A 23,391-nucleotide genomic window follows, 5' to 3' on the forward strand; every position below is an offset into this window, starting at 1 on the left:
CTGGGTGTCATTGGGAGGCCAGGTCCTGAGGCGGTTAACGATCCAAGTCTCCCGGATCAGGTCCGCCCACGGCCCCTGAGGTTTCTAGGGGCCAGTGACCCTGGGGAGTTTGAGGGCGTTTCTCTAGGGGACAGAGCAGGCAGAGCCGGGGTTCCGCGGTGAGTGTTGGTGCGGAAAACACTACCCCACGACAGCACAGAGCAGCAGCGGGAAAGGCTTGTCTGCCAAAGCGGGAATTAGATCCGCCGGCTCAAAGGCTCGGTCGCCCACCTTCTGCCACCCGGCGAGGGCCTTGCGCGCACCAGGGATCTTTCGGGGTGACGCGCTCAGTTTCGAGTCGCGCGCCGGGTCTCCGTGCACCACGTGCGCCCACGGCCTCTGGCGGGGACATTTGGGAGAGTGTCCCTGAAGGGGACGGGGCCACGCAGCCAGGATCAGGCTTCTGCGACGTTCCGGCCTGCGCATCCTTGCTGGAGGCAGGACGCAGTGGCCCAACCCAACTTCTCCCTGCGCCCTGGGAAGGAAGTGTAGTGCGCTCTCTGGAGCGCAAGGCCGCCGCCCATTCCACATACCGCCTGGCATTCTGCTTTTCCTCACTGCGCACCAGGGAAAGGCATAATTCAATAATATCATCCAAGTGCAACACGGCCTTTTCCTCTTTTGCTCTGGAGCCTAGGGCGTTTCGAAGGGGAATCTCCCAATTCCCAAATAAATACCTATGGGTCTAAAGCCGAGCTGGGTTCTGTAGTAACTACTGGGGGGGAGGGAGAATTCAAATCGGATGTGAATTTACAGCCTGAAGCGGTTTATTTAGGCTCATCGAGTGCCATTCCAAACGGCCCAGCTCGCGCTATTTCGAAAGAAGCTGGAGATTGGAGAGAAAACAGGGTTATTTAAGATGACTCCCAGAACGCGACTTTCCTTCCCCGGCTCCCTGTGCGACTGCGTCTGGGCTCCCGCTTAACGCAGGCTGAGCGGCCCAGCCTTTGATATTTAAGCCTTGCCAGCTCCCGGGTGAAACTACCTGTTGGGAGATTCCGCAACCTAGGCATTCAGCCCTCCTATACCCCGTGCAAAATCCTGGCAGCGATGAGGATGGTTCTGGGCTTGGCACGAGAAGGGAGAGGGCAGAAGAGCCGGGAGCAGCGGACAAAGTCCCTGGCAGTGCCCAGCGAGCTGCGCCCGCGCTTCTGCTTGCTCTTGGGGAACTGGTAATAGTACGCTGAGTGGGGCCCCTGACTTCAGGGATGGGCCCAAACTCAGCACGATTCTCTAAATTCGGAAACCACGAAGCGGTGCCGTTTGTGCTGGCACCTCCGTGCAAGCCTAACTTTAAAAGACAAAAAGCCTCCAGGCGGCTTCCTCGGCGCCCACTCCCACCCTGCACTCCAACACCCCGCACTTTTCCCTGTACCAAAATTCACCTTACTACATCTTGGAATTCGGAAAACTCCTCCGACGCTTGGACTCGCTGCAACCCAGAGGCTGCTTAAAGCTCTTGCAAGAGTTGCTTGAGGGAAATCACTGTGTTCTTGCAAGCAAACAGAATCTCTGTATTTTTAAACAACCTAACTGGATGAGGGAGCGGAGCTAAGAAGGACAATTGGAGCAATCTTTGCAGCCTGTTGGAGGAAATTTCGGAGACTGGGGACAGGGGGCTTGTCTTTCACAGGAACCTGTGGGAAGGACAGTTCGGGCCGGGGCCCTGGGGCTGGAAATCTCACTTGGGAAACGCACAGCCCGGGTCTGGCTCGCGCGTTTAATAACATTCTTACCGGCAAACTCTCCAGCAGATCCTGCCCTGACATTAAATTGGGGTGGGTGTGGAGACGCAGGCTGGGCTAAACCGGAAAAATTTCCCCCAGACGCTGAAGGCGCTCCGCGTTGTGTCTCCGACGCGGGTTTCTGCTTTCTGATAGCGAATTCCACTCCGTTTTGCGAGAGGTGGAATTTGGGAGAGGCCCCACGGAGGGGCGCGTTTGGGGTCGGAGGGGACGGAAAGACTTTCTTTATAGCTAGGGGTACAGAGGCGCTTTATTTCTCGGCGCACGCGCTTACATCCCCCATTGTCACAAAGCACTCGGCTGAAAACGAAATGGGGACAAATATTAGGCAACTGCAGGAAAGGAGGGGTGGTAATCCTCTTCTTGTTTAGGATACTCGTTTTGACAGCGAAGGCTGAGGGGCTACACGGAAGAACGAGAATTTATTCATGAGAATTTATTGCACAGGGATGAGAGTTGAGACTTCGAGCCTAAAAGACAGCTCAGAACGTTTCCCGCGCCGCAGTCTCTTTTTACGATCCTGGCAATATTGGGCTGTTCGGCCCTTAAGTCACACCTCTAGTCCCAGACCTTAGTGGTATTTCCCGTCTCCGTGTGCCTTCTTCCTGTGGCCACTCATCTCGGCATCCTTGCCCAGAACTAAGGGCGTCTGGAACAACTCTCGCAAACTTGCGCTTCGCAGGGCGCACACGCACCGGTGGGCTCTCCCCGCGCGGCCCGCTCGGCTGCCCCGGGGACCCCTCGGGGGCCTGGGAAACCCGGAGTATTTTCCAGCACTCAACCTCGGCGCTCCTGTTCTATTTCAGTTCAGTCCCAGGGGCACGGACCCAAGGGTAGTAAACAATGCTGCTTACTAGAGATACAAACGGGCACAGAAAAGAACCGTGCGGAAAAGCAAGCGCGGAAAGCATTTTAACAAGTGGACAGACGTTCAGAACTGCCTTTGAAAGTGACTTCTAACGTACAACAGAAGGCGTTTCTCTAAAAACACTCAAGTTCGAAGAATATAGGTTTATCAAAGTATGATGATTGGAGCAGTTTTTATTTATTTGGTTTTGCTCTCTGGAAATCAGGCAGAGTTGCTGCTACCTGCCGAAGCCTCTCTACCAGGCACCTCCTTCCTCCTCCCTCTTCTCCCTCCCTTAGATCGCTAGGCCTCATGAAAAAGGGAAGGGTCTTCCAGGTGTTGGCATACTTTGGAACCGTTATTTCAGATCCCACGAGAATTGAAAACACTACTTTCCCTTCAGGCAGAGACAACACGGGCTTTGGGGGGAGATGTCATTGTAACAGGCGAGGCCAGATAATTCAGAGATACAAAAAAAAAAAAAATTACACGTTTTCTTCTGACCTCCAGAGTGGGGTCTGAAGATTCCTCCTGGGGAGCGGGTGAAACCAATTTCTGCTCTGCCTGATGGCCTTAAGAAAGGGCCTCCCATCTGCTCTGAACACCCCCCTTGCAATGTCAGGAAATCTTCCTGCCTGCAAATATTGGCAAGAGGCTGCTACGACAGGCGGTGCTGCTTTAAATAGGAAGAAGACCACAGGGCAAAAGGAGTCTCAACCTTCCTACCCACCAGACCACCTGCCTCCCATCCTCAAAGGCCCAGCACTGGCGAAGGAGACTATAAGGAAAAATCTCTGATTCTGAGCAGGGTGGGAAATGAATCAGTGTGTGTTCCAGGAACATGCCTCTATTGGATTCTCAGGAGCTGGGCTGCCCCAGAACAGGTCTCCCCAACCCAGCTGCTGAAGTTTTAGTGTCTGAGCATCTGCACCCTCCATGACCCAGTCTCTCCGCTTCTGTTGTGGTGATTCAGTTAATGCTGGGAGAAACTTAAGAGGTTCCTCCATCCAGTTCTACTGGGCGGCTCTGCTTCTGCTTGTGCTAAGGAGAGGGTCTAGTCTCACCAAGGCCAGCCCTGTGCCCCGCACAGAACTCTCAGCCTAGGAGATTGGACTGGGGCTGGCTCTGGCCGGGCCAGGGGGCTCTGGCCTTGAATTTCATCCCCTCTGCCAACCAAGGGCATCTCTTTTGTCAGGAAATAATCATGAGGCCAACTACACCCAAGGAACAGCCTAAACTGTCTTTTCCCACCTCCCCCTGCCCTGCCCCAAGCTGATGACCTCACAGTGTTCACACATTTTTGTTTCCTAATTTAATTCCTGTATTATTTTAGAACTTGCTCCACTGTCTCTGGCCCTTTCCGCCTTTCAACTTTGACAGCTTTTGACAGCTTTTAGGAAGGGTTTCTGCCTGATGAACTCAAGCTTGAGAGACCTCCTTGCAAAGCCTGTGGCTGAATTTTAGAAGGTGCCTCAGTCACTTTTGGGGGTGAGGTCTGCTCTGTCCTTCCCCCAGTTTTCCAAATCAACTGGCCTGTATCTTGTAATTTTACAGATGTGGAAACCAAGGCTCAGAGGAGGATTTGACTTACTCAAGGGCATACAGTGAGCTGAGAGCAGAGTCTGCATCAGACTCCGAGTTTCTCGATTTGAAGTCCATTTGCTCAGTTTTGAGCAAATTAATTCAGTTAATTTATTATCGCTAATAATAAACTACTGTTCGGGAAGCATCAACTCCATACCAGACTACATGCCATGCCAGACACTTTACATAAGTCATCATGACAGCAATTCTAAAGAGCATCATTAGCCCCAATAAAAATTAAAAAATAAAATTAGAAAAGTAATGATATGCATAAATCAAAATACTTCCAATAATACAAAGGGGCATAAAATGAAAGTGAAAGTCTCCTACTCTGCCCTTCCCCCCTGCCCAGAATACCACTGACCTTTTTTGCCCTTTAGTGACTTTCTCCATATCTGATAGACCTTATCATTACTTTATGAATGACGAGAGGTCGGGCTCACATCAGGCCGACTGGCTGGGGCTACCTGTCTCCAGGCTCAGCACTTCCATTCTTCTGCATTAGCTAAGGTGAGTGGGGAGAAAACGGAAGTGAAGGAAGCCAGAGATTAAAAAGAAGGGTCAGGTTAGAGTTAATATCACCCCTTCCTTTCCTCTCCTCCTGCCCCATCCAGGCTCCCACTAATGCTACAGTTTTTCAGGAGCCCAGACCATAGGCTCTCTCAGGGCAGATAACCTGATGCTCATCTGTGATGTCAACTAGACAAGCAGCTCTTCTGAGGCCCCTGTCACCTAAGTTCTGTCACCCAAGTGCTGCCCACACCCTCTACTAGCTCTAGGACTGGTGCAAACCTCTTAGGCTTGAGGTTTCCCTGCCTGTCTCTGCGGGTTGTTCCGAAGCTAGAATGAGAGGCAGGGAAAGGACCCCGTAAACTTGAAATCTCTCCACGTAAATAGAGCAGCTGCCTTTCAAAGGCCTGTATAGGACCCTGTGCCCTATTCGTTCAGAACAGTGGATTTTTAGGGTTCTTTGCAAAAAGGATGTGTTTGGGGGATTTGAGGGTTGGCATTTTGTGAGTTGTGCCTGTGGGGCAGCGCTAGAAGTATGTCTCAGAGAAGAAGGGGCTGTTCATTTATCCCTGAAAGATGGCAACACTGAGTCTTTGGAATCTGAGTGGATTTCTTTCTGCTGGAGAACAGATACAGCCAAGCTGGTGAGGGCAGAAGGAGGCAGTTACCTTGCCTGGGTTGCACAGTGGGGTGTACGAGGTGTGGCTGAAAGGATGCTTAAGCCGGTCCCTTTGGGTAGATGTCTACCTCCCAAGGCTGATCTGAGACTGTTTAGGGGCCAGAGCGGTGGTGAGGGTGAATACCGGTGGGCGTGAGCTTCCCAGAACCAGTCATTTCATTTGTTTGTTGTTATTTTTTGAGTGGAAGGGAGGGGTACTAAAGGACGGATGTGATCGTTTTTCCAGGGAGCTAGTCCTGTCATTGAGGCCCCTTCATTCTGGAAGAATCTTTAGAAATATCCTCAATTGAGGGGCCTCCAAGTGAGAGCAAATGATAAGCTGCGGCCATGGTCTCCTAAGCTTTGCAGAGGAAGAGCTCCTGGGGAGGGGGGTCTGGTGTCTCTGAAAAGCCTTTCTACAAACATGCCCAGAGCCCGGTGACACGCACAGATATGAGATGGGACGGAGGGAGACTGAGCGTCAGGCAAGAAGAAGAAAACGGTTTTAAAGTGAATGAAGGGAGCTGGGTAGTGGACGAGTTCCAGAAAGAAACCGTGAAAGGAGGGCAAGGCAGATCTTCCTGGAGGCCTAGCCGGGCTGCAGAGCTTGCCTTCAACGCCGGTGTCAGGACAAAGGATGCTGCGCCCCCTGGTGGCACACCGGCAGCCGGCGCCCGCACGCTACGGCAGAGACCGGGCGGCCAGACCCAGGGACCAGCTGGAAAAGTCGGAGGGTCAGATGCCTTTTCTTCTGTTTGCTAAGGGAGTTGAAGTTGAAATAGCCTTTGCTTTCTCAACTCTGCAGTCTAAATAGAGACGCTGGTATAAAGAGAGAGGGTTTTGTGATTGTGGTATGCAGTTTAGGCCGACAGGACAATGCCTGTTTGGAAGTAGCCTGGTAGGGTGGGAACTGCCCTGGCTGGGAGAAAAGACCTGCGTTTTAGGTGGAGTGCTGGTCTGGAGAGAGTCTTTAAAAATTTAAGAACCTCCTTTTCCTAGTCTTAACACAAACGGGGATACAGTAAGATGTTTTGAAGGTCTCTTCCAAGCTCCAATACTGGGATTTATGAGATAATCATTACTCTTTTCCCAGAGCCTTGCACATTTGACATGACTTTTTTCTGTTGACACACAGGTGCAAATGTTACATGTTTCGGCATCATACGTTCCACGTTCTGAGCAAAGATTTTTGTGGCTCCTTTCCTTTTAAAAATGCAAAATAATCCTCTTTTCACACAAAAGCCATCCCCTCCACCTTTTGTGGAGCCTCTTGCAAAAAGCAGCAGGGTGAGCGCAGATCTTTAGTCTCTGCTCTATTTCTTTTAAAAATAAAGTAGGAAAGTGTTGTGCTGGAAATTATGCTGCTAAGTGTTACATGTGGTAGGTGTGAATGTATGTTTCAATAGTTCCAGGCACAAGACCAAAAACCTCCCCAGAATTAGCAGAATTTTCAGCTATAATCTGGCTAACATTTCTGCAAATAGGTACAAATACCAATTTGGGAGTATGCTGCCTCCAAGGAGCTGTATAGTTGGGTTTCCATTGAAATTTGGGGCCATCCCTTAGATGGTCAGGTGATTTTAAGTAGGATCGCTGAAAGTTCCCTCGCTTGAAACCTGCAGATCGAGTCCGAGTAGCCAGTTATACCCCACGGCAATTTCTGCTCTGCACTTGAAGTCTTATCGCCATAGAATGGGTACATTTTCGTTTTCGTTTTTAAGAAACTGATTATAGTGCTGCAAAGGATCACTTGAGTAGCAATCTTTTTTTTTTTTTTTTTTTCTTCTGTACGTGGGCCTCTCACTGCTGTGGTCTCTCCCGCTGCGGAGCACAGGCTCCGGACGCGCAGGCTCAGCGGCCATGGCTCACGGGCCCAGCGCTCCACGGCATGTGGGATCTTCCCAGACCGGGGCACCAACCCGTGTCCCCTGCATCGGCAGGCGGACTCTCAACCACTGCGCCACCAGGGAAGCCCGAGTAGCAATCTTAGTTTTGCCGAGGTAGAGAGAGTGTGCAGCCACTGTCCCATGGTAAACAGTGTCACCATGCCATACGCTACCCCGGAGGAGACAGGTCCATCTCTCTGAGAGGGGAAGCAGGAGGAAAAAGAACAGCCCATGCAACGTGGCGGATGGCAGCTGCTGAGGACCAGGCTAGTGCTGTGACTTGGAGCACTGTGCCCGCTCTGAAGTGAGCAGCTGTGTACTGGGCTGAATTGTGTTGTGTCCCCTCCAAAATTCATACGATGAAGCCCCAACCCCTAGTACCTCAGAGTGTGACTCTATTTGGAGAGAGGACCTTTAAAGATGTTATTCAGGTAACAGGAGGTCAGTGGGGTGGGCTCCCATCCAATGTGACTGCTGTCCTTATAAGAAGAGGAGATTAGGACACAGGCAGGTACAGAGGAAGAGCCTGTGAAGACACAGGGAGAAGGTGGCCATCAGTGAGAAGGCAAGCTCGAGACCGAGGCCGTAGAAAAAGCAACCCTGCTGACACCTTGATCTGAGCCGTCTAGCCTCCAGAACTGTGAGAAGATAAATTTCTGTCATTTAAGTCACTCAGTCTATGGTACTTCGTTATGGTAGCCCTAGTGAACTAAGACAAACGGCAACTTGGCACCAGCCAATTCTATGCTCCATTTAGGGATGCAAACATAGAGTTACCAAATTTTTCTAGTTTTCAAGAGAGGTTAGGAGTCTTTTGCTTTTTAACTCTTGGCAGCAGGGCTGGTGGCTTCACAGACATGCAACCTGTGCAGTCACACAGGACCTGGTACTAGGAAGGGCCTTGGTGCTTGGTTTAATGTGAAATTCTTAAACTTTGAACAAGGGGCCTGTATTTTCACGTTTCACTGGACCCCACAAACTATGGAGCCAGTCCTAACATGAAGTTTGAATAAAGTTTAAGGTTAAATAAAGTTTAAATAAGGCTAAGAGTATGAAACAAAATGTGTCTGAGGCTGGATGCAGCATGGGACACGTGTATGAACTTTCTTTTGCTAAATGGATTACGATTTCCCATTCTCCCAGAATCCCTGGGAAGAAATTTGTAGAGCCCAGAGGCTTTCTGGGGGTTGGAAGAAAGGCACAGATATTCCCCAGGTGTGAGATTCTACATGAGCTAGTGTAACCCTAACCAAAAAAAAAAAGGAAACTTGTTTTCAGGGATGGGTAATAACGTCACAATAAGAATATGCTGGGGCTTCCCTCGTGGTGCAGTGGTTGAGAATCTGCCTGCTAATGCAGGGGACACGGGTTCGAGTCCTGGTCTGGGAGGATCCCACATGCCACGGAGCAACTAGGCCCGTGAGCCACAACTACTGAGCCTGCGCGTGTGGAGCCTGTGCTCCACAACAAGAGAGGCTGCGATAGTGAGAGGCCCGCGCACCGTGATGAAGAGTGGCCCCCACTTGCCACAACTAGAGAAAGCCCTCGCAAAGAAACGAAGACCCAACACAGCAAAAATTAATTAATTAATTAATAAACTCCTACCCCCAACATCTTCTTAAAAAAAAAAAGAATATGCTGAAAAAAGGGGAGGGATAAATTGGGAGACTGGGATTGACATATACACACTACTATATATAAAATAGATATATGTATATATATGTATAGCACAGGGAACTCTACTCGATACTATGTAGTGGCCTGTATGGGAAAAGAATCTTAAAAAAAAAAAAAGAGTGACTATATGTATATGTATAACTGATTCTCTTTGCTGTACACCTGAAACTAATACAACATTGTAAGTCAACTATATGCCAATAAAAATTTTAAAAAAAATATGTTGAGAAAAGGCCCAACACGAGGAATTAAGTGTTTGGTTTGGGATGGAGAGCTGGGTTGGGCCCTGCATATGCCTGATGCTGGAAGCTCTCCCAGAGCCATCCACCTGGGCACCGAGGTGGGCTTTGGGAAACTGGAACTGAGTATGTTCCCCAGTATGACCAGTAGGACTCTGAGGGGCAGTACAGCCCACTGTATAAGCAACATGGAGACACAGCAAGTGACAAAGTGAGAGGGACTGGCTAGACCCCAGTTTTCTGCCCACAGCAGGGGAGCAGGATTCTTTCTCCTTTGGGCTGAGCCAGTCCCGAGATTCTGGAGAGGTTTTCAGTTGGGCTGGGTTAGGAGTGCTGAGTTGCGAGAGGGAAATCTGCACTGCCTGTTTCAAGGTGGGCCTGAGCGCTCCACTGTAAATGAATGAGATTCTTGAGGGTCACGGTGCATGCCATGTCGGCTGACTCTCATCTGGAAGGGAAAATTTTGCCCCTGGTGAAAGGAACATCAGTCATCAGTGAGCAGAGTCCCGGGGATATTATGGAGAGATCCTGTTTTTAAGGCTCTGCATTGATTTATAGAAGCTCACTGAAAATATTATAGCGGAATGTTTGGTCAGGAGGTCTACTTTTCTAGTTCTATTTCTGCCTGGTACTGGCTAACTGGAGAGTGTACATTTTAAAAAAAGTAATTTCTTATGCACATTTATGCAAACTCCCTCAGGGGAATGAGTGAACGACTGTTTGAGACCCTCTGAATTTCTTGGAAGAAAGTTGCTGTATAAATTAATATAGAGCTTTTTTTTTTTTTTCATCCCAGGTCTGCACGACACTTGGAAGATAGATCACTTCCCATCATGCAAGGGAGAAAATGAAGCTCTCCACTGGTCTTTATCAGAGAAGCTAAAAATTCCCCCTCTCTTTTCTGCAAGTTTCCCAAACCCCATGACTCTGATTTCCAGGCCAGAGAGTAAGGTTTAATTTTTATTACTCTTTATACTTTGCATATGGAGACTGCCTGAACAGCACTGTGAAGTACTAGTTATTATGAGCCTGTTGTGGGCAAGGCCAGGCCTTGGTGTAACAAGAAATTCAATCACACCTGCTCAGTGATCTGTGGGCCCCAAGTCAGCTCCTATGTTCTCCTGACAAACAGCGCCCTCACCCGCCCTAGAGTTGGTGAGCAGACTCCTTCTTTGGGCTGAGCCAGTCCCAGGATTCTTAAGGGGTTGGGGTAGTGACCCCAAATTTAACAGAACTGGAATTCTGTATGTGGCATTTCTATTTCCGTTCCTAAACGGTAGGGAAGGAGAACGAGCGTGTGGAAAATAAGAAACCTCGTCAAAAATTTTAACTTAGAAGACCACTGGGTTAAGAGAAATGAAAATTATGTCCATATAAAAGCTTGTCCACAAATGTCATAGCAACATTATTCATAATAGCTGAAAAGGAGAAACAGTTCAAATGGCCGCCTGGCCACCAGCTAATGAGTGGATAAACAACATGTGGTATATCCCTACAATGGATTACTATTTGACAATAAAAAGGAATGAAATATTGACACATGCTACAACATGGATGAACCTTAAAACATTATGCTAAGTGAAAGAAGCCAGCCACAAGGGAACACCTATTGTATGATTCCATTTATATGAAGTTCCTAGGCTAGGTATACCTATAAAGACAAAAAGTAGACTATTGGTCACCAAGGGCTATAAGTCAGGGTGGAGACATTGGAAGATGACAGTTGAGTGGGTCAGAGTTTCTTTTGGCGGGTGATGAAAATGTTCTAAAAATAATTGTGGTGAAGGTTGAACAACTCTGTGAATGTACCGAAACCATTGGATTTTGCACTTTAAATGGGTCAATTGCATGGTGTGCAAATTATGTCTCAATAAAGCTGTTAATCTTTTTTTAATGATACTCTAAAAACGACCATTGGTTTATGTATTTTTCTGAAGTTGCTCACCTTGGGATAAATGTGTCTAGGCTTAAAAACAGATCGTATGAACTAAGTAAAATGAGAATGTGGAAACAGTGATTTTTCTCCTAGGTAGAGAGACTGATTTGCAGAACCATGTGTAGCCACAACAGTTGTACCAGTAAATGTTTTGGACTTTGCTGAACATTTTTCTCCTTAGCCTGAAATCATTAATACCTGTTTGAATGATGATACGGAAGTGGCTTTGTTGTTTTTGTCTTTTCCATATTCCTTTCCCTTTCCTAACTAATAGCACCCCGATTTTCTCTTAAGGACCCACCCACCTCATTTTCAGTCCGTGTGGTTGGCATGTTGCTGCCCCTGTGCCTTAGGCTGTATGACTCCGACCTGATCAATTAGCAAATTCTACCCAGTGGTGTTGGAGCTGGCTCATACCAGCTCATCTGAACCAACCAGTAAATTTTCAGGAATTTTGTGAGCCAGTTGTTAAACGTTATCACCATTAAAATTTAAAGTATATGTATTTATAATTAAATAAATTATATTTAAAACAAAGTTAATAGGCACTCAAAACTCATCACTTTCTAATTATTTGAATACATTATACTCTTATCTGTGCTCTTGAGGCTACTGACATCTATTGGGTCTGGATGGTGGAAGTACTATATAATGGTCCGCGACTGTGCATCTTATCCCAACTCCAAGTTCAGTGACTTGCTGTTGATAACTTGAAATTGGACATGGTGGCAGTATTTAAACCATGGAGGTTAGGCAAATATTATATATGAGGGGTCCCCCTTTTTTGTCAAGGAGATCGTTAAACATTTACCAGCTGTAGTGGCTTGAATGGTGTCCTCCGCAAAAGATATGTCTGTACTCTAATCCCTGGAACTTGTGAATATGATCTTATTTCAAAAAAGGATCTTTGCAGGTGAAATTAAATTAAGGATCTTGAGATGAGATCATCCTGGATTATCCCAGGGGGCCATGCATACAATCACGTGTGTCCGTATGAGATCAAGGCAGAGGGAGATTAAACACAAATACACAAAGGAGACACACAGATAAGAGACGGAGGCAATATGACCACAGAGGCAGAGATCTGAGTGAAGCGGCCACAAGCCAAGGATTGTCTGGAGCTACCAGAAGCTGGAAGGGATAAGAAACAGAATCTCCCCTAGAATCTCTGGAGGGAGAATAGCCCTGCTGACATCTTGATTTTGGATTACTGACCTCCAGAAAAGAGGAAGTAAATTCCTCTTATTTTAAGCCACCCAGTTTGTGGTAATTTGTTACGGCAGCCATAGGAAACTAATGTACATGCCGCAGCATTATACATGGCTCAGGGATGGGCATGTGACTCATGCTAGGACAATGGGAGGTCAGCTTCTATTGTAAACAAAACACTCTGCTTCTACCAGGGGTGGCTATGTGGTTCCATCTTTGCCACCATATTTATTTGCCAAACAAGGAAAACAGCACAGAAAGTGGTAAAGTTGGGATGTAGAGACAGAAAAAGAGAAAGAGAGAGAGAGTCCAGAAAATGTCATTTGAGAAGCTAGATCTGTTCTACCACTGAATTTTTTAAATTCTTTGAACAAATTAATTTCTTTTCTTTCTAAACCAAGTTCTTATCCAATAAAGCCATGTTAATTTTCAGACCACAGATAGGGTTGTAAATACAAACAACTGCTATCATTTCATTAGTTACTATTTAAATCAAGCATAACTAACAAAGAAAATTTAAAATATATATATATATATATATATATATATATATATCTCAAACAGTGAACAATCTGAGATCTACCTGAATTCAATCGTGTTCACTTGTTCCACAATTACTGAGCCAACCATGTCTAAAACATTCCATTCAGGACAGATAGCCATCTAAGAGCTTACAATTTATTTGCCCGTAAGAAGCTGTGTGTAGCCCACATTAATGAGGTTGCCAGCAGGATTAACTTTTCATTACACAGTCCATATTTTTCCAGACAGTGCTAAATTCACGTAATTTCATTATTTTTCCTAAAGAGAATTTGTTTAATGCACAACTGAAATATTTTAACTTGTTTATGAGATTACATTTAAGTACATTCACAGATCTCTGTGAATAAAAAAATCTCTCGGAATTTTTGGGATGGGAAAATATAGTGATTTTCAATACTATTGTACCTTTGGTAATTTTGTACCTTTCAGCAATTTTCATTTTCCATTCCCCTTAGTAATTTGTTAGTGTGGACAAGCACATTTCGAAAGGAGCATGCCTCAGAAAATCCTAAGGACAGACATACTGTATTGAACTATTTTTAAAGTAAAGAGAAAATCTTTTTATCTTTAGCATTTCTGTCTCTAACCATTTTTCCAGTTCAGGAGGTTTAAAATTAATTCTGTCCCTCATAATCCTATCTCTTACCTCTATTTTCAAGTACCTTTGTTTTTTGATGAGCACATTTTGGATGAATTCCCAGTCAACTTTTAAAATTTAATTAAACTCGGCTAAGTTTAACTCAGATAGCATTAACAGATAGTTTCTTGATAGCTGATTAACTGGGAACCCATCTTTAGGAATTCTAAGAAAAAAACGTTGCTGGGCGTTGTTTGTTGCTAAAAGTTCTAATACTGATGTCACTAGCATCAATAAACGAATGCCCACTTGTCTTGATTTAAAAAGGAGATGAACTTTCAAATGCAAATATCCAAATATTACATTATTCTGAGTATTTTATACTTGCCAGCAGCATTACTTACCAAAAAAGAGAATTGGAGTATTTTCAAGTCAAAAAACCCACATAAACCATCAAACACATAAAGAACAAGCAAGCAGACTGCACACACACACACACACCCATGCAGGCACACACACACACGTATGTGAAGCATAGGGAGTAAAAGATTTTACTGAGGACATATATCATACATTCATCGGTCAATGTTCAAGCCTACTCTCTTAGTCTAGAACAGTACTCCTCCTGTACAAAAAAGTAGCCACCTGGACTTCCCTGGTGGCACAGTGGTTAAGAATCCACCTGCCAATGCAGGGGACACAGATTCGACCCCTGGTCTGGGAAGATCCCACATGCCGCGGAGCAACTAAGCCCGTGCGCCACAACTACTGAGCCCGTGTGCTGCAACTACTGAAGCCCACACGCCTAGAGCCCGTGCTCCACAACAAGGGAAGCCACCGCAATGAGAAGCCCGCGCACCACAACGAAGAGTAGCCCCCGCTCACCGCAACTAGAGAAAGCCTGCGGACAGCAATGAAGACCCAACGCAGCCAAAAAAAAAAAAAAAAAAGTAGCCACCAACAGAGAGGGATGGACTGGGAGTTTGGGAATAGCAGATGCAAACTATCATATATAGCTAAACAACAAGATCTTCCTATATAGCACAGGGAACTATATTGGAAAAGAATATGAAAAAAGAATGTATGTATAACTGAATCACTTTGCTGTACAGCAGAAATTAACACAACATTGTGAATCAACTATACTTCAGTAATATAAATTTTTTTTAAAAAGGTAGCCACCAAAATTTTGGGGGAGATTAGAGTCGTTATCTATTTGGACTTGCAAGAAAACATGGGAAAATCAAAACTTAGCTTTCAGAATCCCCATTTTTGTAGCCCCCTAGAAGCCTAAAATAAAAATTGAGAACACATAAAGTTCACCAAAGACAGAGGTAAACAGACTCAAAATAAGTGTTTAGAAAGCTACTTTGTTCCCATGAACAAAAGCAGCATTTAAATAGTACTCATTCTTGATAACGCTGGCTATGGAGAACTCAAGCAAGTTTGCTTTTCTCCTAAAGCAAAAAAAGAAACTCACTCACCACCAAAGCTGAAATACAAGGAACCGGAAAAAATCAGTGATTTGTTCCCTGATGGCAGCTTTATGCCAGAGATACAAGAGTTTCTTTACACTAAATTGTTTTCTTCATGTGGAAAACATTGATAGGAATCTAGGTGAGTGGATATAATTAAGTAGTTGTGTGGCTCTAAAATGCTCTTTTTTCCCCATCTAAACACCTCAACATCTGCCCAGGAACCAGAGGAGAGGAACAGCCTTCGAAGAGTTTGGCCCCCGAGATACTTCCAAACTGCCAGGACGAAGGCTTGGAACAACTACAATAGGGAACCATCCTGTCTTGGACCCGAAGCTAGATTGATGACCTAATCCATCTTTCCGTCTCTGACTGCCATAGTTTTATGAGCATCAAGAACTGGGCATCTGCCATAGTCAACAAATAGAGCTTCTCCAGCCACAGAAACTCAAGTATCCCCCAAAACATAGATCGTACAGTCTCCCAGGGCTCAGGGTGCTGCCTCTAGCTTTCACCAGGTATAAGATGGAAATGCTCCTCTGGCAGGATAATTCTTAAAAGGAAGCGAGCGTGTTACCCTCCATGTTATCTTGGCTTAAGAACGCTAAGTCAGTGCAGACCAGATTGCTGAGGAACTAGCAAAGGATGGCTTAAGGGCCCTCTTTCTCAGGGACCCCTTCCAAAGCCCTATACCTCATTTTGTATTTGTAATTTTGCATTCTTTTGGTTGAGTCCCCTTAATTGCATAAGCTATGGAATCCCACCCCCTCCCGCCCCACCAAATGGGGATCTGCCCCTGTAAATTGCACCAAATCTTACCTTGAAAAGAGTGTGAAAATTAAACACAAACTCCTATTCATCTTTTATGGATACCCTGCTCCCCTGGCAAGTCACTGTTGACGATGAGACCCCTTGGTTTGTGTCTCTGGTCCTCAGCTGTCCTCTCAACTAGAGCAGTGGTTCAAAAACTGGCTGCCGTTTAAATGTATTCTCCTTAGCTCCTAGTGGAAAGAATACTCCATTGTGGGCCAACTATTACAACGGCTTACGGACTCTAAAGGCCAGAAGAATTTCCATGTGTGGTCCTCCTTTTGGTTAAGTGGCATCACTGCTCCACATTGGCTAAGTTTTGTTTTCTACTCAAGTTGACGGATTTGGAGTAGGCGTCTACACTTTCTTAACAGGGCTCTCGAGGGGCCAAGTCACAGCATCATCTATTTTTTTTCTGATTACAAAAGTAACAGCATGTATATAGTATATATCCATAAATAACTTGAAACATTATAATATATAGCACAGAAAGTGAAAATCTTTCATAATCCCACACAGCTGAGAAAACCAGTTAACATTTTTTCAAGGCATATATTAAAATTTATTTATTATTTTACAAAAATGGGATTATATTCTCAACTTCGAAGTGTGCTATTTTCCACCTAGCAACATGTCTTACACATATTTCCATGCCAGTCTGTAAAAAACGATCTTCCTTTTAATCTTCTTTTTAACGGCTCCATGGTATTATATTCCATGGCCGAACCAAACTTTTCTTAACCAATTGCCTGTTAGTGCACATTTGGGGCCTTTCCAGTTTTCCCCGTAACACAGATTCTTGCAAACATCATTTTACACTTACATCTTTGAGCAGTTGTAGGAGTAGTTCTCTATGATGAATTCCCAGAAGGTGGCTTATTATCGGGTCAAAGGGTATGAGCACTTCGTTTTTAATAGCTAGTGCCAAATTGCCCTCCAATAATTTTATACCGATTTATACCCCCAACCACACTGTAAGAAGGAGGCTGTTTCCCCACCCCACCTTAGCAACACTAAGATCATGCAATTTGGGGATGTCTGATGTGAGTTAGGAGTTAAGAGATTCAGCCTGTGGAGCTTTTTCCCTTTGTGAACAGCTAACAAAGACATCAAAAGTCTCCCCCTTTCCTTGATGAACCCTCTGCTCTGAGTGAGCCAATACCCAGACAGACATCTAGCTAATGTGAGAGGTGAAAATTCTAACACCTAATGCTTGCGCCTAGCTGGATTAGAGACAATTGGCCAGTGAATGCATAAGCAAATGTGTGAGTTATAGAATACTTAATAACTTAATTATGAAAGAAATATAAAACAGTCCTGACTTGGGCACCTCAGTTTTAACGTAAACAGCACATTTGATCTCGTAGCATCAGAATATTTACATCTGTGCAATTCCCGGAATTCACCCCTATGTTTAGTGGAGCAAAGTCATTTGAAAATCTATTCTTTAAAGGTATGTGAAAAGTGACTTTGAGTCAGGCCATTTAAGAAGAGCAACGTTTGCCAACATCCAGTCTGAAGGAGCTCATTCGGAGGATTACCATGGTTTATGTCTCCAGAATCAGGATGAATGGGCATTAGACTGAGAAGAAACTTTAGGAGTTATCCAGTCAAAAGATTTCGAACCTCTGCTCCACGAAGATTTGGGGTTGCTTTAGGGAGACAGAAGTTGACAGAGGAGTAAGGCAGCAGGGGTTAAAGGCACATGGTATTCTAACCCTAATTCCCCAAGAGCCCCACTGGGATCTGCTTCATATGGTGGGTTATACAGTGCCTTATCTGGAACAAGTTGATCCCTTACTTTCCTCGTCTATAAAATAGACATGATAACAGTGCCTATTAAGAGTAGTGAAGATTAAATTCAATAATGCTGTACATGTCAAGGGCTTAGCCAAATACCCTGCACATGCCAAGGACTCAGTGAATGTTTACTAATGTATTATTTACGATTTTCCTTTGGAAACGGATTCTGCCGCTAAAACATACACTTGAAAACCACCCATTTATTTTTGTCATCTTGCAAATAAGGTGGTTCTTTCAGATGGAGTGGTGTTAGATTTTATTTCCTGCTTCCCAATCCAATGATCTTACTCTGAGACCCCAGTCCAGTTTCATGGAGACTGCTGGGGGCTCTGAGGATAATCGGCCTCCCACACACCAGGTGGCTCCACTCCCCAACAATGTGGCCAAGATCACAGCTCCTCTGTCTGCATTCCCATTGATTTATGGAAGACATATCAACGTACGAAAAAAAAGTTTCCCTTGCCCTGTGGGAGAAGGTCCCTGCAGGTTCACCATGAGAATTGAACATGGAAGTTACAAAATGTTAAAAAGATTACCTAGTTGCCGTCTCATCCATTATTGTGAGGACAATTGAAAGGAGTTCAGAAAGGGACACTTAAACCTTCTAAGACTGGCTGCATTTTCTCTTCTTGGCCAGATGTTTTTAAAAGGAAGAATTCATCCAACAAACATACACTCTTATCAAGCCTTTTCTCAGGAAAGCTTGTCTCTATGTAGGGGAAGTTTTCCTAATGAATCACAGACATAAGGCTGGAGGGGGAGAGCTTCCAGCATTTTCCTCTTTGAATGGTCCAACATGAGACCAAAATCCAGGGAGTAAGGAGCAAAACCTTCCAAACCGTGTATCTTTTCTACCCAAGAACTCCTTCCATGCCCATCACTGCTGCTGCCGGAGAGCCAGACGTGGGTTTGGGGAGGGGCTTCTCTGTGTCAGGGCCGTTTGGGGTCTGTGCTAGACTTAGGAACAAGTAGACATAAAAGCTGTAGAATTAAGGGTTGAAAACAGCGTTTAATGAAACCCCTCCCTCCAGTCGCTCTTGATCAAAGTCCCTCCTTGCACTAAGACAACCGGTCTACAGTTGCATACATAAAACTCTGGCAACACTCTGTCCTCATGGCTTTCAACAGAGGCTTTAGACCTCTGAAACTGGGCATCGTCCCAGAATTGAGATCCAGTTGCATTACGCATACCAGAAGACACACCACCACAGCCGAAGCCCGTGCAACCACTTTCTTTTAACCTTGCGTCTGTGAAAAATTACTTTCCAAAAAAATAAGTGAAACCCGATGTCTTCTCCGGGTGGTTATTTTTGCGCCTATGAAGTCAGTAAAACTCTCCAGATTTATTAGACAGCCCTGCTGCGGAAGACAAGACCACTTCCTATTCCCCAGCAGAAATGTGTGCCATTCCTTTCTGTAACCTTCTGACCACAGCTTTTAATTTTATTCATTTCTTTTATTTTTCCCAGAAAATTTGTCAGAACCTTCTAAGATAAGTGGCTTGGCCTGCACTAAAATCCCAATCTCTGGCATCCAAAAGTGACAAAATGAACACATTTCAGGCTCCTCTAGCTTTTCTTCTTTCCTTCCCGTTTTAGAGAGACCCTCGTTCCTTTTCATCAGAAACAGCAAAGAGTCTGGCTGTCTCTCCTTCAACCACTCTAAACACCAAATGTAACACCTACCAACAAGTTATACTCCTGTGGGCGTCCACTAACCATGGGATGATGACCATGATAATGACAACTGGAATCAGCTCTGTTTACTGCCACAGTATTTATTGAGCCCCTACTGTATATGCCAGGGTTCTCCTGGGTATGGAGACGCAAAAATGTAGATAATGTACATTCTTTCCAGGAGCTCAAGGTCTACTAGGGGAAATAAACATGTTAACAAGTACAAGTCATTTAGTGTGACAGGTTTACTAATAAACAGAATCTTGTGGGATACAAAGACTAGGACATGGAAAGGTAATGAAGGGCTTCTCAGAGGAGATGACTCTTGAGCTGTGTGTTTAAACATGAGTAGGAGTTCATCAGATAAACTTAGGGAAGGGCATGCCATGCAGAGGGACTACCAATTGCAAAGGATCAGAGGTGTGAAATAGCATGGCGCATTTGGGACCTAAGATGTTCTGTGCGTTGGGAATGAAGTTCAAAACGTAAGCAACCTGTGTTCATGCATGAATGTGGGTAGACTTTTTAGGCGAAGGGGAACTACTGAACAGGATAAAGACTTGGCGCAGTTGTGGTAGCATGATCAGCAGAAACAGGACAAGTGGCTGAGTGCTACCCAAGGGAGAAATGAAGAGAGCCTGAGCTATGCCAGTGTGATGGGAATGGAGAGGAAGATTTAGAGTGATAGCAAAGAGGAAGACATAAAAAGGTAGTAGAATCATAAAGATTCCCACTCCAGAAGGACTTTTAAGCAATTGCATTTCATTATTTAACAGTGAAAATTACCTCCAAAATGCTTTTAGTATTGTTGACTCACTAAATTTTTTTTTCTCCACCTACTTCCAAAACTGATTTGAAGTAGGAAAGAGATTCTGTAGCTACAGCCAGGGCCACCGTGTATGACTGTGTAACCTTGGCCATCTATGAACTAATGAAGAGCTTTTGTAGTACATTATACCTGGTTCAGTCATTCTGAACATCATGTAAAGAAACTCATACCAGCACTATCTTGACTAGCTTGAATTTTGATTATCCGCGTGTTAATATGCCATATATCACAACTTACTTTGTACTTCCTGGATGATAACTTCTAGTTCCCTTACTCATAGTTTCAGGGCACTGAGAGAGAAGGTGCTCTTGGCTACATGCGCTCATTTGGTTTTGGCAAAGGAAAGAAGGTGAAGTGCAGCATTTTGGGAATCAGAAGACCCTTGATTTGTTCCCTATGAAATTGGGCAAGGCACGTAAGCTCAGTTTTCCCAACTGTTTAATGGCCCAACATTAATGTCTACCTCCTAGTTTTGGTGTAAGAATTAAACGAGCCTATGAATAGAAAGTGCTTGGCACATAGTAAGCTGACGGGTCTTAGTACGCTCTATGCTGTGCTGGGTGCTTGAAATATAGTATCTCATTATAATCTTTTGGTTTTATAGAAAAGGAAATTTAAGCTCTTTGAGGGCCTTTGTTTATCATTATATTTCCAGTCTGCAGAATAGTGTCTGCCTCAAAACACCTAAGTGTCTTGCTAAGAGGGATTAAATAATAACTTGTCCAAAGTCAAACATCTAGTAAATAGCATGATTAGGATTCAGACCTAAGTCTGCACGATTCCAAGTCCAGTGCTCTTTTAATAATTTCCCAGTTTCATTGTATAAAAGACAAGGACATGGAAGCTGACTGAAGTGCTCTTTTGTGCCTTCTCTTACTACCAGTTCTCAAATGATTTGATTATTATCCTTTAGGGTTCTCAGTATAAGTAGTTTCCATCCATATCATTTAAAGGTCATTTCCAGAGTATTTATACAAGGGTCAAGCTCATGGCTTACATTTTTTGCTTGAGCCCCATTTCCAGTTTTTAATGCTTTCTAGGTGAGGTTCACCTACTGGAGTCTACAGAAGGCATTTCAGCCTTCACATCTCCAAGCCAGGGCTCATCCACCGGCCCCCACCTCCCCCTTCTCCCACATTCACCCTCCAGAAGGCGTGCTTCCCCTTATGTCCTGATAGATGACATTTTTTCCACCCAGGGACTCAAGTGAAAGATTCTGGCTTCAATCTTTACCCCTCCCATTTTCCTTATCTGACTGGTCACCAGGTTTTATTGTTTCTACCTCAGAAATGGTTTTCAGATCTGACTTTTCCTTTTCACCTCAGCTGCTACTCTCTAATTCAGTACAGTGGTCCCTCGGTACCGGCAGGGGATTGGTTTCGCCCCCATGGCCCCCACCAGAATACCAAACTCCAGGGATGCTCAAGTTCCTTATATAAAATGACACAGTATTTGCATATAACCTACACACAGCCTCACATATACTTTAAATCACCTCTAGATGACTTATCATACCTAATACAACGTAAAAGTTATGTAAATAGTTGTAAACACAATGTAAATGCTGTGTCAATAGTTGCTGGCAAATTCAAGTTTTGCCTTTTGAAACTTTCTGGAATTTTTATTTTTCAACTATAACCCATGGATATGGAGGGCTGACTATACTTCATCATCTTTTGTCTGAAGGGTTTGGGCAGCTTCCAAGTTGACCTTCTTCCCTTCAGTCCCTTCCCTCACCAGCCTTTTGAAGGCAACATGATCTTCCTCTAACATAGAACAGATCTGACACTCTCCAGCTCTAAAACCTTTGGCAGTGCCCCTTACCTCCAGTGTAAGAGGTTATACTCACTACTATGTAATATTTTATTTAAAACCGAGCCCAGTCAGATTTTCCTGCCACTCTTCCCATGAGTCACTAGCTTTAGCTATACTGAACCATTTGCCCTTCCCCAAATGCCCAACATACTTTGGGACTTTGGGCCTTTCTTCCAGCTGCTTCCTCTGCCTAGAATGACCTTCCCCTCCTTTTTGGCCTTGAAAATTCCTGCTCATTCCTTAAGGCTCTTTTCACTTCCCCCAGCTGACTTGAGGAAAATTAATTTTCCTCTGCATTCATCACAGCACTTCCCACATTTTTATTAAAATTAGTTCTTTATGTATTAATGGTCCATGGAGACTTAAGGTCAAGGACTACTTGATTCATTGATGTGACCCCTGTCCCAATATAAAGCTAGTTAAGTTTTTTTTGTATTTAGGGAAAAAGAGCACATGGGTCTTTTTTTTTTTTCTGTATCTTTATTTTTAATTTTTTAAATTTTATTTTATTTATATTTTTATACAGCCGGTTCTTATTAGTTATCCATTTGCACGTTGGTCTTTTAAAAAAATAAATGAATAATAGTATAAGTAGTCAAAGGAAGATAAGTCATGTGGAGGGTGGGATGATATGAGATGTTAGGGATTTTGGTCTCATTCATAGGAGGCACTCAATACATGTTAGTTAATTCATGAACAAATCTACTTTATAAATACTTGACCTCACTCCAGGCACAACTTTGCTTAATAACAAAGGTAAAGAATAGCTATGAAAAGGACAGATTGGTCTCAGGATCACATGAATCTGGAAATCCATTAAAACCATATCACTCCTAACAGTGAGGTTTCTTTAGACTTGCCTGCTTTCTTACCCTGCTATGGGCCACCCTCAACATAGGATGTCTTAAATGTTTTAAAATCCTTCTTGGAGTTCTATCCATCTCTTTGTTTAAAATGTAATTTCCAACCAGCCAGAGGGCCAACATTTTCTTATAGTTGTACACAGCCTCTTATCTCTGAAACTTTTGTCAACTTTTCCTCTTTATATGTCAGCTTTGGAAATGAGTTTTTACTTTTCTGTTGTAGGAGACAACACTCACGTAAAGAACTGTTAATACTAAAAATATCTAAGTACCTACTTCTTAGGGTATACAGTCTACAAATCTCTCTTCAAGGCTATTCGGTGTTTTACAGGACCTGTTTTAATGAAAGATCTCACTGGATTAGGGAGTCAGAGACTTTAGGTTCTAGTTCGGACCTGCCTCTAGTCACTTGAGTGATGGCTGGGCAAGTCACTTAAACATAAGGTTGCAAATTTGGAGCACCTAGGCCGGACTTGGACCACAGATGTATGTTGTTTACCCCTTACAGTGTTTGAATGAGGTGACAATTTAATTGGGAGATTTTATATAAGAACATAGGTTTTTATTTTCTCTTGAGAAATCAGCAGATCTGGCCACAGGGGTCCCACATTCCTACTCAATTTGTAGTAGCTTACCCCTTGAACCCTCTAACATGGCATGGGCTCTCCAG

The 23,391-nt window shown here is 44.4% G+C and overlaps 1 long non-coding RNA gene across 1 annotated transcript in view; it reads left to right on the plus strand.

Annotated features, from left to right (window-relative positions):
- Window positions 1-23,391, plus strand: part of LOC309824299 — a 58,655-nt gene that overhangs the window by 29,993 nt on the left and 5,271 nt on the right. Inside the window, exon 2 of the long non-coding RNA XR_014296906.1 lies at window positions 9,982-10,131. This is a non-coding gene — a long non-coding RNA (uncharacterized lncRNA). The remainder of the gene's footprint in view (window positions 1-9,981; window positions 10,132-23,391) is intronic.

This window comes from Grampus griseus (genome assembly GCF_964374135.1).
Source record: "Grampus griseus genome assembly, chromosome: 6".
Lineage (NCBI taxonomy): Eukaryota > Metazoa > Chordata > Mammalia > Artiodactyla > Delphinidae > Grampus > Grampus griseus.